The sequence below is a fragment of the Anser cygnoides genome, chromosome 3 (genome assembly GCF_040182565.1).
Source record: "Anser cygnoides isolate HZ-2024a breed goose chromosome 3, Taihu_goose_T2T_genome, whole genome shotgun sequence".
Taxonomy (NCBI): domain Eukaryota; kingdom Metazoa; phylum Chordata; class Aves; order Anseriformes; family Anatidae; genus Anser; species Anser cygnoides.
The window spans coordinates 112,122,252-112,132,634 of NC_089875.1; the positions used below are offsets into that span (position 1 = coordinate 112,122,252).

Consider the following 10,383-nt stretch of genomic DNA (forward strand, 5'->3'; position numbering starts at 1 on the left):
ACTCTTTTATCTCTTAATGTATATGCTCGGCTCTTGGGCCATAGATTCCTTTTAAACCATTGTAAGCATTCATGACTTGGAATTTGCACTGGAAAATGGATTACATAATATTGTCTTTGCTCTCGTGCTAAATGAATGTGGTTAGTCTTTGAATTAACATTGTAAATGTTTCACTTTAAAGATAAGATATAATGTTGAGGGGTTTTGTGTGTGTGTGTGTGTGTTTAAGAGCTAGTCTCAATATAATAGGTGTCTGCTAGAGACTTCAGAAATGGAATGCTGGTAACAGCATAAAAGTACCAGTAAATAACTCTTAAATGCATATACATATATACAAATTTCCTTACTTAGCTGTCAGTATGGAGATTGGATAAAATGTTTGGAATTTTGGCTTTTAAGTCTCCTGAACCATGCACTTTTCTCACTTCATCCTGCTAAATTTTGTGTTTGATTAGATGTGACAACTGCTGCTAAAAATACTGGAGTTCATGGAGTGACAGTATAGCTCCAGTTTGCACAAAAGAGGGCCAAATTCAGCTCCACTCAAAAGATATAAATCCTTAAATACTTCACTGGAGTCAGGAGAGCTGGTCCAGATTTGCACCCTATGAGAACAGAAACTGGCTCATAAAGCTGAAGAGTGCAATTCTGTTGGCAGTCCTGTCCCGCTTTTTCACTTGGGTTGCACTCCTGCCAACATGTTTTGCAACTTTGCTTCTTTTCTGGTATTGACAAGCTCTAAAATTTATGGGAAGAGGAGAGCTTTGTCATTGCACCCACATTCACTTCCACTTACCCCTGCGTTCAAGAAGTGCCTCTGCACAGAAGATTCAAAAGGTCCATACCTGAGAGTTCAGTGCTCAGTATCTGTGTTGGTGAAGACTCAGTGCAGATAGACAAAAAAGTTCAGTAACTTGAAAAATGCACCCGAGCAACTTCCTGCTGCTAAGCTGCATCTGTACATGGCTTTATTGCCTACATCAATACATTAGGGTTTGCTTTTGTTCAATGTGTCCACTCCTGGACATTGCACCAGGCATCTGGATGAGACTTGTATCTGAAGTGTCTTCTTCTTCCATCCTATCGTAAGTTGAAAAAAATAAATAAATAAATGGAGGTCACAAGAAAAAAGCACTCTGCAGCACTTTGTTGCTGCTCCATGGATATAAATAGATGCAAGCAGTTGTTGCTGTCCTTCCCGTCCCCTCACTCATGTAGTGGTCCATGCATGGCTGGGTCACTGTGGGGAGTATAAGTGTAACCACATGTTTCGTGGGTCAAGGACCCTTATGGCACTAAAGAACGTGGTTTAGTGACAGGACATGGTAAGTCAGGTTCACAGTTGGACTTAATGATCTGAAGGGTTTTTTCCAACCTAAATGATTCTGAGATTCTATGACAATTCCTTGATATCATCACTCAGACAGCTCTAGGTGTCCCACTCTGCAGAGAGGCTAAGCAATACTCATGTCTTTACACCAAGCAAGTGTTCTGCATTGGAGAAATATAGAGGCCAGTAGCCTTGTGGACAGGGACAAATTCAGGGTAGTTCACCTCAAAATTTTAAAATAAAAGATTCTCAGGTAACAAATGGAAAAAAAATATAATTAAAAATGGCTCTCAACTCACCAAGATTTTCAGTTCACACTCTTGTTGCCAGCCTACTCTGAAGAAAAGACATTGGGGTTGTTCTTACAGCAAATTAGCAGCTCATAATGTCTGGAATGGATTCAAATGTCCCATTGGGATAGTGCCATGCTTTTTTCAGCAAAATGTCCCAGACGAGAAACAGAACTATCTGGGTTTTACCTTTACCGATATCATGGCTCACAGTTCTGGTTTTGTGTAAGCTACCAAAAAGAATATTAATTGTCTGCCACTGGTGTGCAGGTACATACATGAACAGAATTTTCGTTTGTTACCTTCCTTTCAAATTTACTAATGCTCTATACAGAAGCTTAAACAATGTCTCTCAGGACTTGTCAAAATTAAAAGTGGAAGGAGTAAACAACATCTTTAAGCTTCTGGGTACTTTGGAAGTGTGCACAGCACACAATGCCTCCATAGCTTCCATAATGGTTTCACAAGCCTCCAGAAGTTCAAAGTGATAAATATAAGTAGCCAGACTATTCCACAGTTGTCGGCACAATGTGGTATCAAAGTCCTTTATTAAAATGAACAGCCATCAAAATAGAGGCATGAATTTTCAGTTGTAGCCCACAGGAATTTCTGCATCCAGATCCCATTAATCATTGGAGCTCTGCATGGAGTTCCTTGTACAAAACCTTTAACATTCAGCTTACTACAGTAAGTTATGACAAGCACGGGACCAGGGCCAAATTCTGCCCTCAGTTATATTTCGGCAGTACCATTAACTGCTGTCAAATTGCACAGCCACAATCAAAGTCAGATCCGGTCGTTTCACTAGTACGTAGCTCTCACGGCACATCAGTTTCAATGGTCCATTTATATGCTTTAAATCCAAACACATAACTAGTGCTTGGATAAACTGGGAACCAAAATGAAGTTTTAGATGTGTCTTCTTACACTAGGAAGAGTTCAACATTTAGGTTTCTGCCAGAATACACAAGTCTGACACTATCAGATGAAGAATGTCATGGGATATTTAATTACCAAAATTAGCTAGAGGGATTCAGGTTTTGGGTCTCGACAGAAAAACATGTGAAATATATACTGCATGTTTACATTTTGTGAACAGCTTCTCTTTATTTTTTCGTAACTTTTGATTTTTTTAGTCATTCGGAATAAATATACTCTAGTTTAAAACATTATTTTTGATTCCAAATGACAGAAGGAACCATTTAAAGTGTTGTGGTGGGCTTAAAAGATGAAATCAAGTTAGTTTTTCTTCCATAGTTGGCTAGAACTAATATTTGCTACCCAGTTTAGGTAGCAGTTTAATTTCAGAAAAAGTTGCACACAAAACATTTGTCCTTATGAAATATTAACAACTATTTTACTTGGCTTCTCTTCACTGGCAGGCAGAAGAGGTGGTTTAAATATAAAGCTTGGATTTTACCATACATCTTTACTCTACATGGACAATGGTGGAGATACACCTCTTTACAGCTCAATCAAGACTTGAAAGCTCCAATTTACAATAGTAATTATGCACAAAAGGAAAACATTGCATCTGTAGCCCTTTTACCACAAAGATCTATGCATGGTATTTTCTTGTTGAGTTCTCAAGTTAAAGCTCAACCAGTGAATCATCTACTGTTGCTTCTGTAACTTGTGTAGTTTCAAATGTGCTACTTTTTGGCAGTGAATTTCTGATGACTAAAAAGGAATGTAAACCAGACACAGCAAGGCCAGATCTGTGAACTTAATGAGAGGTAAGAGGGCTAGTGCTTCTGGGAGACATGGAATCTGTGAACTGTGTCAAAATGGAAATCGGAAATATAAAACCAATTAACTTTTGAAATTTATATAAAAAAATCTTAATAGAAGCATGCCTATTGGATAAACGCATATACACATATATATATATATACACACGTGTACATTCATACAGTGTTAGACTCCATAAATCTCAAAGAGAATTGTAGCAGCTTAGTTCAAAACATTCATTTGGCACCTAAATTTTAGGTAGCTAGTGTCACTGAATTAAGTGCTTAAATTCCCTTTACAGTTAGAAGGAGAAACACAGGTGTTTTTGAAGGGCTGCAGAGGGAAAGGGTCTGTTCATTTAGACAGACTCTATTCTGGAAACCTTCAAAGTCACCTGTCCTCTTCTGTTGAATACAACAGCCAGTGGCACAGTTACTTTTGGAGAGCTACTTCATTGGGTTCGTAAAATATAAATACAAGTTAGATGTCTAAGGCTAACTGGGTATAACATTGATTTCTGATCAAGATAAGGAAACTAATTTAGCTACAGACTCCCACTGAGCTGCCTGCTTAGTACATGAAAAAGAAAGCAATACATGACATCAAGGTCCAACAAAAATACCACTAATCAGAGGTCTATTTACCAAGACTATCACAAGGTATGACAGATGCCAGAAACGCAGAGATTCCAGGAGGATTAGAGCTGTAACTGCATAATAAGAATATCTACATCTATAAACCAAGAAAATAACCTCTACACAACTATGAGAACTCACTTTATAAACCATCCATAGTATCAACTGTAATTAAGTTTGTCCAACATTTCCCCATCATAAAAGTGTTTTCAGTGGCCCAGAACATTACTAAACTTTAGCCACTGGAAAATCACTGGAAACTTCTTAGCCAAAAGACATCAAGGATTTCCAAGAGTTCAGCCAAAATTAAATAGATATTTTTGTCCACATTAAAAAAAAAAAAAAAAAAAAAAAGGCTGATTTTCTTCTTTCAGTAGTTGAACTCTCATCTTCCTCCTTGTGAAAAGACAAGGACAAAGGACAGATACTGTTTGTATCTCAAATACACTTTCAGCTCCCCCTAAGAAAATGCCTCCTCCCAACAGCTCTGACTGTCCTCTGGGGATGGTGGTCTCCCTTAGTGACTACAGAAAGTGTCCTCAGCCAGCTTAGACTATGTTGATATCGATGTTTAACTAGTTCGGGTCAGACAAGTTGTACTATTTGATCTGCCACCTATTTTCAGTTCAAGTTAGCTTAGAGTAACTAGTTACATGGTTGATGGAAAAAGACAATCAGTAAGTAAAGTATTCAGAGCATACCATTTTGGCAATAGCACAGGTTCATGAAAGTCTCAGTCATCTTCTGGATGCACCCACCTCTCCCTAGAGACTCTACAGGGCATCTGGGCTCCTAATCTTATCAGCTCAGTTAAGGTGACTGTGTCCAGGTACCGTGAATATCCCTTTAATGCATTATCAGTGTGAATATTCTGGTTTAATACAAAAGGCATAGGCTAAGCTGAAAAAGTTACTTCTGCACCTGGAGAAGTCTCCACACACTCAAAGATATTTGGGGTGTAGTTACATCAGCTTAACTTTGTCTATTTAACCAGCAGAACTTTCCCATGTCAACAGGGCTTTATCTTCAGGAAATCTAACTGTATAAGGGAATGTGAGTTCAAGGGGGTCTAAATTACTGTATGACCATCTTAAATTACAACTAACCCTGAATTTGGCTGAAGTGCATCGAGTACAGGAAGCGTTATAGCCTTGCTTAGCTATGGTGCTGTTTCTGTCAGTGCTCAAGCCTAGCCTACCGGGGGATAGCACAGACAGCTCAAGTATGCAGCACTTTGGCAGAAGGAAGCCAGACCAAAATTGCCTTTAGTGGTGAAGGATAGCAGGGCTCCAACAACCCCTCCCTGGAGTGCCACAAAGTGAATCACCAACTTGGCTCTCAGTTCTCCAGCTTTTACCACCACTGCTTTGCTCTTCCTTCAGTCAAGCAGGACAGGCAGGTGTCTTGTGTGCATCCAGCTGACAGCCCTTGCCCTCACAACTTGATTTCCTCCTTTACGCAGCTCTGCCTGAGCACCTAATCCTGTGTTTAGGACACTGTGCTCTGTTGCTATGGAAGTTATTGCGATGTCAGAGATTTAACATGACTTCACTGTAAGGCTAGAGCTGGAGGTAAGGCAGAAATTAACCATGAGAGAAACCAGCACTGTGGCTGTGACTACCTGATTGCTAGCATATATGAATATATTCTCTGAACCTAAGGAAAGATCAGAAAGTAAGGAAAGATCAGAAAGTAGTCTGAGGAGTGTTTTGTGTTTCAGCTCCTCTTTGGATGACTTTTTTTTCTGAAAGACACAGAGTTTGCACTTGTACTTTTTCAGGTTTCTCAGAGCATTGCAGTTCCTTTTACCTCCTCCCATCCAGTCCCTCACACTTCCCAAACTACATTTGTGTGTATGGTAAAGCAAGTTAAACTCCAGAGTAGTTTTCTATAGCCAAGAAATCAGTTTTCCTTCTTTGCTGGAATCTGGTGTTTAAGTCCTTATTGATTGTCTTGGTTTGTAGAAGTGACATCTGTAAGTCCCTATCTTGTTTGGTAATTTTCACTCTAAATCTCAGCTCAAATCATCTCATGATAAATCCCTTTCCCTCATCATTCTCACCCCATCTGCTCTCCCTAGGGAGACCTTTATTTTCCATCTTCCACGCTCATCTCTTCGAACAGCAAGGAAGCTGTCAGCTGCTGTGAAGATTTGTAGGGCACTAAATCTTATACATTAAACCTTTAAATACATTTATCCAGGTAAAACATTTTGAAGCAAATATATAAACTCTGAAGGTTTGCTAGCATATGGCATAATGATTAAGCAACCAGATACCAACGATTTTCATCTTTATAAAATATCTTTTCCATTTATCAGCTTGCTTAAAAAAAAAAAAAAAGCTTTATTGAGTTTATCCTTCATCCCTTCATCAAGCTTCATCATTCTCATTACTGAAGTAATCACTGAATTCAAAAGTCATTAATTTTGTTAGATTAAAAAGCATGCAACATGGATTCTGACCCTGGCTTGTCTGTAAGAACTTACAATGTAAATAGAGAATCAGAATTACCAAAGATGTTCTTTTGATGTTTCAGGCCTTATTAGTCACCAGAAAATCACAATGTGTAAGAAAATTGTTAAGGCTTTTCTCTAGATTGCATTTTCCTGAATCTTCTGAGTTTCAGTTGAAGGGTTGTATCAAAGAATAGTTTAATTATTTGCTCATCCAAATTCATTTCCTGAATATAATATGAATCATTCACCAAATTTGCATGCCAGGATTCCTGCCTACTGGAAGGTTTTAATATCTGCCACTTTATCAAAAAACAAATGATTTTTTTCCCAAGTAGATTACTCTTTTATTTTATTTTTCATTAGTTAGGAATGAAAAGGTTCCATGTTTTTCTGATATATGCTATACAACTGTTAACCCTGTATTAGTCACTGCTTTTTGAGCTGCTACTTGCAGCATGCAATTGGGCACTGGGAGGGTTAACAGAAAAATACAGAGAAGAAATTGCAAAAATGCGTGATAGAGACTATGAAGTCATCCAGTCCGTCTTTTGCCAATATAGTCCTGTTCCCCACAGTATATCAAAGTATGAGCACTTTAAACAATCTTTCCTAAAATGAAGAGAAAGCATCTAAAGTTAACAGCACAGGTGTGACCCCAGCAGGAGGAATAGGTGGCTTATGGTGATCCAGGGTAGTCCTGTGCAGCAGCCCTCCTGAAGAATGGCCAGAGAGCCTCGCTGAGACCAGCTAATTACAGCTGGATTTCTGCGTCCTGAAATGTATAGGCTTTCTCAGTCTATTCGTTCTCAATCTCCTCTCCCTTTGGGAGGAGCACCGGGATGTTAGCTTATTCCAGTTTCTGAAATATACTCTTATTTCCAGTCAGGCCTTTCTTGAAGCTGTCAGGTTGTGTTGTTAATTGCAAGTTGTTCTTCCTGGAGGGACAAATTCAGCAACCCTGCCCTATGGCATAGGAATGAACACACTGGCTTTGGCTCCTTAGCACCTCAGACAGACTTCTCTACAGATGGCTACTCTGCAGGCGCCAGTACAAGCCAGGGCTGCAGAATCAGGCCTTGAGGTAGTAAGTAAGAGTTACCAAATTTAACTGCACAACACATCTCAGGTGCAGTGAAATAAATGTGGTAAGCCACCAATGATTCATCATTTACTTATTGCAGAAAACAAACAAGTTTTCTTCTGAGTCACATGCATGCTAAGAATTTTTTCCTTCTCAAGCAAAAAAATAAAAACAACAGTGTTATTTCAAGGCCAGGTGAAAAAAGTTCAGATAAAATAAGAGTTCCTTGAATCTTTGTTCAGATCGGGAATGTGAACATAAATTTCTTTGATGTTCTGAGAAGTTTGGAAATTTAATTTTCCACCTGATGCTGCTGCAGGGCATGTTATTGTGCAATTGGGGCCATAGAGAGTGTTGGAGTATGGATATGCTGGGATGTATTAGAAGGTCATGAGACCCTTTTCCTTTTCCCTCTCACATGTTGGAGAACCTGAGGGTGCTGTTACTAATAATCCGAATATGTTACATTCAAAACTGAACTGAGACCTGAGTTCTTGTGAAATCTGCCCACTTGGTCATTGCAAGCCAGCAAAAGAGGTTGTTTGCTTTCTTAAAATGAAAAGAAAGTTTCAGCTTAGTTCTGGAGAGAGGCAATGACACAGGAAGGAAAATAAATAAATAAAGGGACAGGTGAAATGACTGGAAAGGAAACATTTTCTTTTGTCCAGGATTGGAGTAATTTAGTAACATAAACTGTGTTGCTTCTTGCAATGAAAAAAAAAAAAAACCACTGGTTTAAACCTATATGCTTCTCAGCTTCAGACTGTGAATTGTATATGGATTCTTTTGCCTTTAGTTTCAGAAACTGACATCTGTATTGCCTACCACAAACTTTAACTTTAAGCAGAGGTGAGTGTATTGCACTGAAGAGGTGGGTGATGCTTATCACCCCAGGAAATTCCATTTGGGTTTTACTGAGGGATGCTGAAGAAGAATAACGTGAAGTTGTCAGCAAGTTTATGTGACAAATTCTTGAAGAACAACGAACTTCCAAACTCTATTTGAAATTCCAGAACTTTTTCAGTGACTCATTCAGTATAAACATGAGAGGAGAAATGAGTACCCAGAAATGCAAAGTCCCATTTGAAGGCAAAAGAATTAGGCAATAGGGATAGTATTCATCAGAGCAAAAGTACATACCTCTAGGGCACTAATCTCATCCTAATGCAAACAGTTAAAGGTACGTATGATGAATTGCACATTAAAAGTGCTAGTTTCCTTTCATTAACTATAAAAGAAGTCCATATGTAAGCACTCACATTGTCAGTATCTAAACTTATTCATTTAGGAAGAAAGAAAGAAAAAAAGTATTTGGAGGGAAAGGTGGAAAGAGCAGAACATGAGATGAAGGAAGGTGCTGAACATTGAGTAGAAAAGAAAGGTGAGAAGCAGGATGCAGAAAAGTTTTTAGGACTTCTGTAAGACTGCTGCCAGACAAAAATAACGTCACAGGGTCTCTGCTAATGAAGTCTTCAATATCTACAGATCCAGCTGTCTCCCCCAGAAAACAGGAAATGAAGAGCAGTAGCACAAGTAGGTAGACCCAGCTTGTTCTGTTAATGCTGATGCCAGAATCATGAGTGGGCAGGTGGGTGGTGAAGAGAGATGCAACCTGACTGGACATAAATTATTTTTGCTCCAAGTGCAGTGTGCTCCCACTTGTGCAGTATTGTGCCCAAGCAATGCAAGTCTAGCAGACAGATTAAATAGCTCAAATGCAGCCCCAAGTGAACACGATTAAACTACTTCCAGACTCAAACTTATAAGTCCCCATTCAGCTGATGGGCTGGAACATGTGGACTCACTGCTCAGGTCTTTGCTAGTCCTGGAATCTCTGCATCTGGTCAACATGACCTAAATTGCACCATCTGGATACTTGAGAAAGAGCAATGCTTCTCCACTCATAAGCAATAATTTTAGACAAACAGAACTTTGGGGAGGGGGGGAGGGAGGGGAAAAACAGGCCACAGAAGAGAAGCATAACACTAGACAGGAAAAGCTGAATAATTAACAGCTGAAAAAAGCTCGTCTTTCAAGATGCTCCAGTAATGGCACGCAGCCTTTCTTTCTCCTAAAGCGAAGACTGGCTACTGGGGAAGTTGCGATCATACCTTCCTTGTTATACCACTTCCAGCCCTGTGACCAAGCTTGGAGGCATACATGCAATTTCCATGACTTTACTACTGAGCTTAGATGAAATCACCAGCCAGGAGACACAAGCAAGGACCAAGAAAACAGAACAGCTCCATTTCCTGCCATCAGAGGGCTGCAGGGGTTTGACAGCTTTTCAGACAGGGGTGCAGCTCAGCACAACTAGTCAAAAATAAGAACAGATGGCAATAGTTTCTCCAGGAGGTAAAAGTCTCCCTGTACTGGTTGTATGGAGAGGGTTGTGCTTCAGCTCCTGAAAAGGACTCCTCTGGGCTCAGCCTCATGTCACGATTTCTCTCTGATGCTTCAGCAACACCTGGGCAATGCTGTGGAAGCTGTGGGACAGTGACACACTCGCTGCTCTTCACCAAATGGAGCACAGAGCCTCTAAGAGCCTTATTCCCACACCTCCTCCTTCTGCTCTGTGGTCTTTCTCAGAGCCTCTCACCCTGCTGCAGTCTCTTGCCCAGGCATTTTGAAATACATTCAGGTGCTCTAACAATAAAATCACACTGTAACAAAAAAAAAAAGTTCCAGAGTAATGTAAAAGAAATGTGAATAAGGCCTTTGGCTATCCAGCCACCTTCTCACTTTTCCAGAAGATGCTGGCAATCTGTTCCTCTCCTTTGGGGCATCTGTTCTTCTTTGGACCTACTCACAGAGGAACTGCTTTTTACCTTCCCAACAGGCGGTAACAGTGCCAGCCC

At 39.8% G+C, this 10,383-nt stretch overlaps 2 long non-coding RNA genes across 3 annotated transcripts; one reads left to right on the top strand and one right to left on the bottom strand.

Annotated features, from left to right (window-relative positions):
- Positions 1–803: 803 nt before the first annotated feature.
- On the bottom strand, positions 804–6,248 carry LOC106047362 (uncharacterized). 2 transcript variants are annotated; one of them, XR_001213728.3, is made up of 4 exons: positions 5,093–6,248; positions 4,688–4,830; positions 1,630–1,719; positions 804–1,080 (listed from the first exon to the last, which is right to left on the bottom strand). It is a non-coding gene; the product is annotated as an uncharacterized lncRNA (long non-coding RNA). The 2 variants fall into 2 exon arrangements; XR_001213730.3 differs by lacking the exon at positions 1,630–1,719 and having other exon boundaries at positions 979–1,080; positions 5,093–6,246.
- Positions 6,249–7,796: 1,548 nt separating this feature from the next.
- Positions 7,797–10,074, top strand: LOC136790539 (uncharacterized). Its single transcript, XR_010830650.1, has 3 exons — positions 7,797–8,906; positions 9,011–9,058; positions 9,603–10,074. It is a non-coding gene; the product is annotated as an uncharacterized lncRNA (long non-coding RNA).
- Positions 10,075–10,383: the final 309 nt, after the last annotated feature.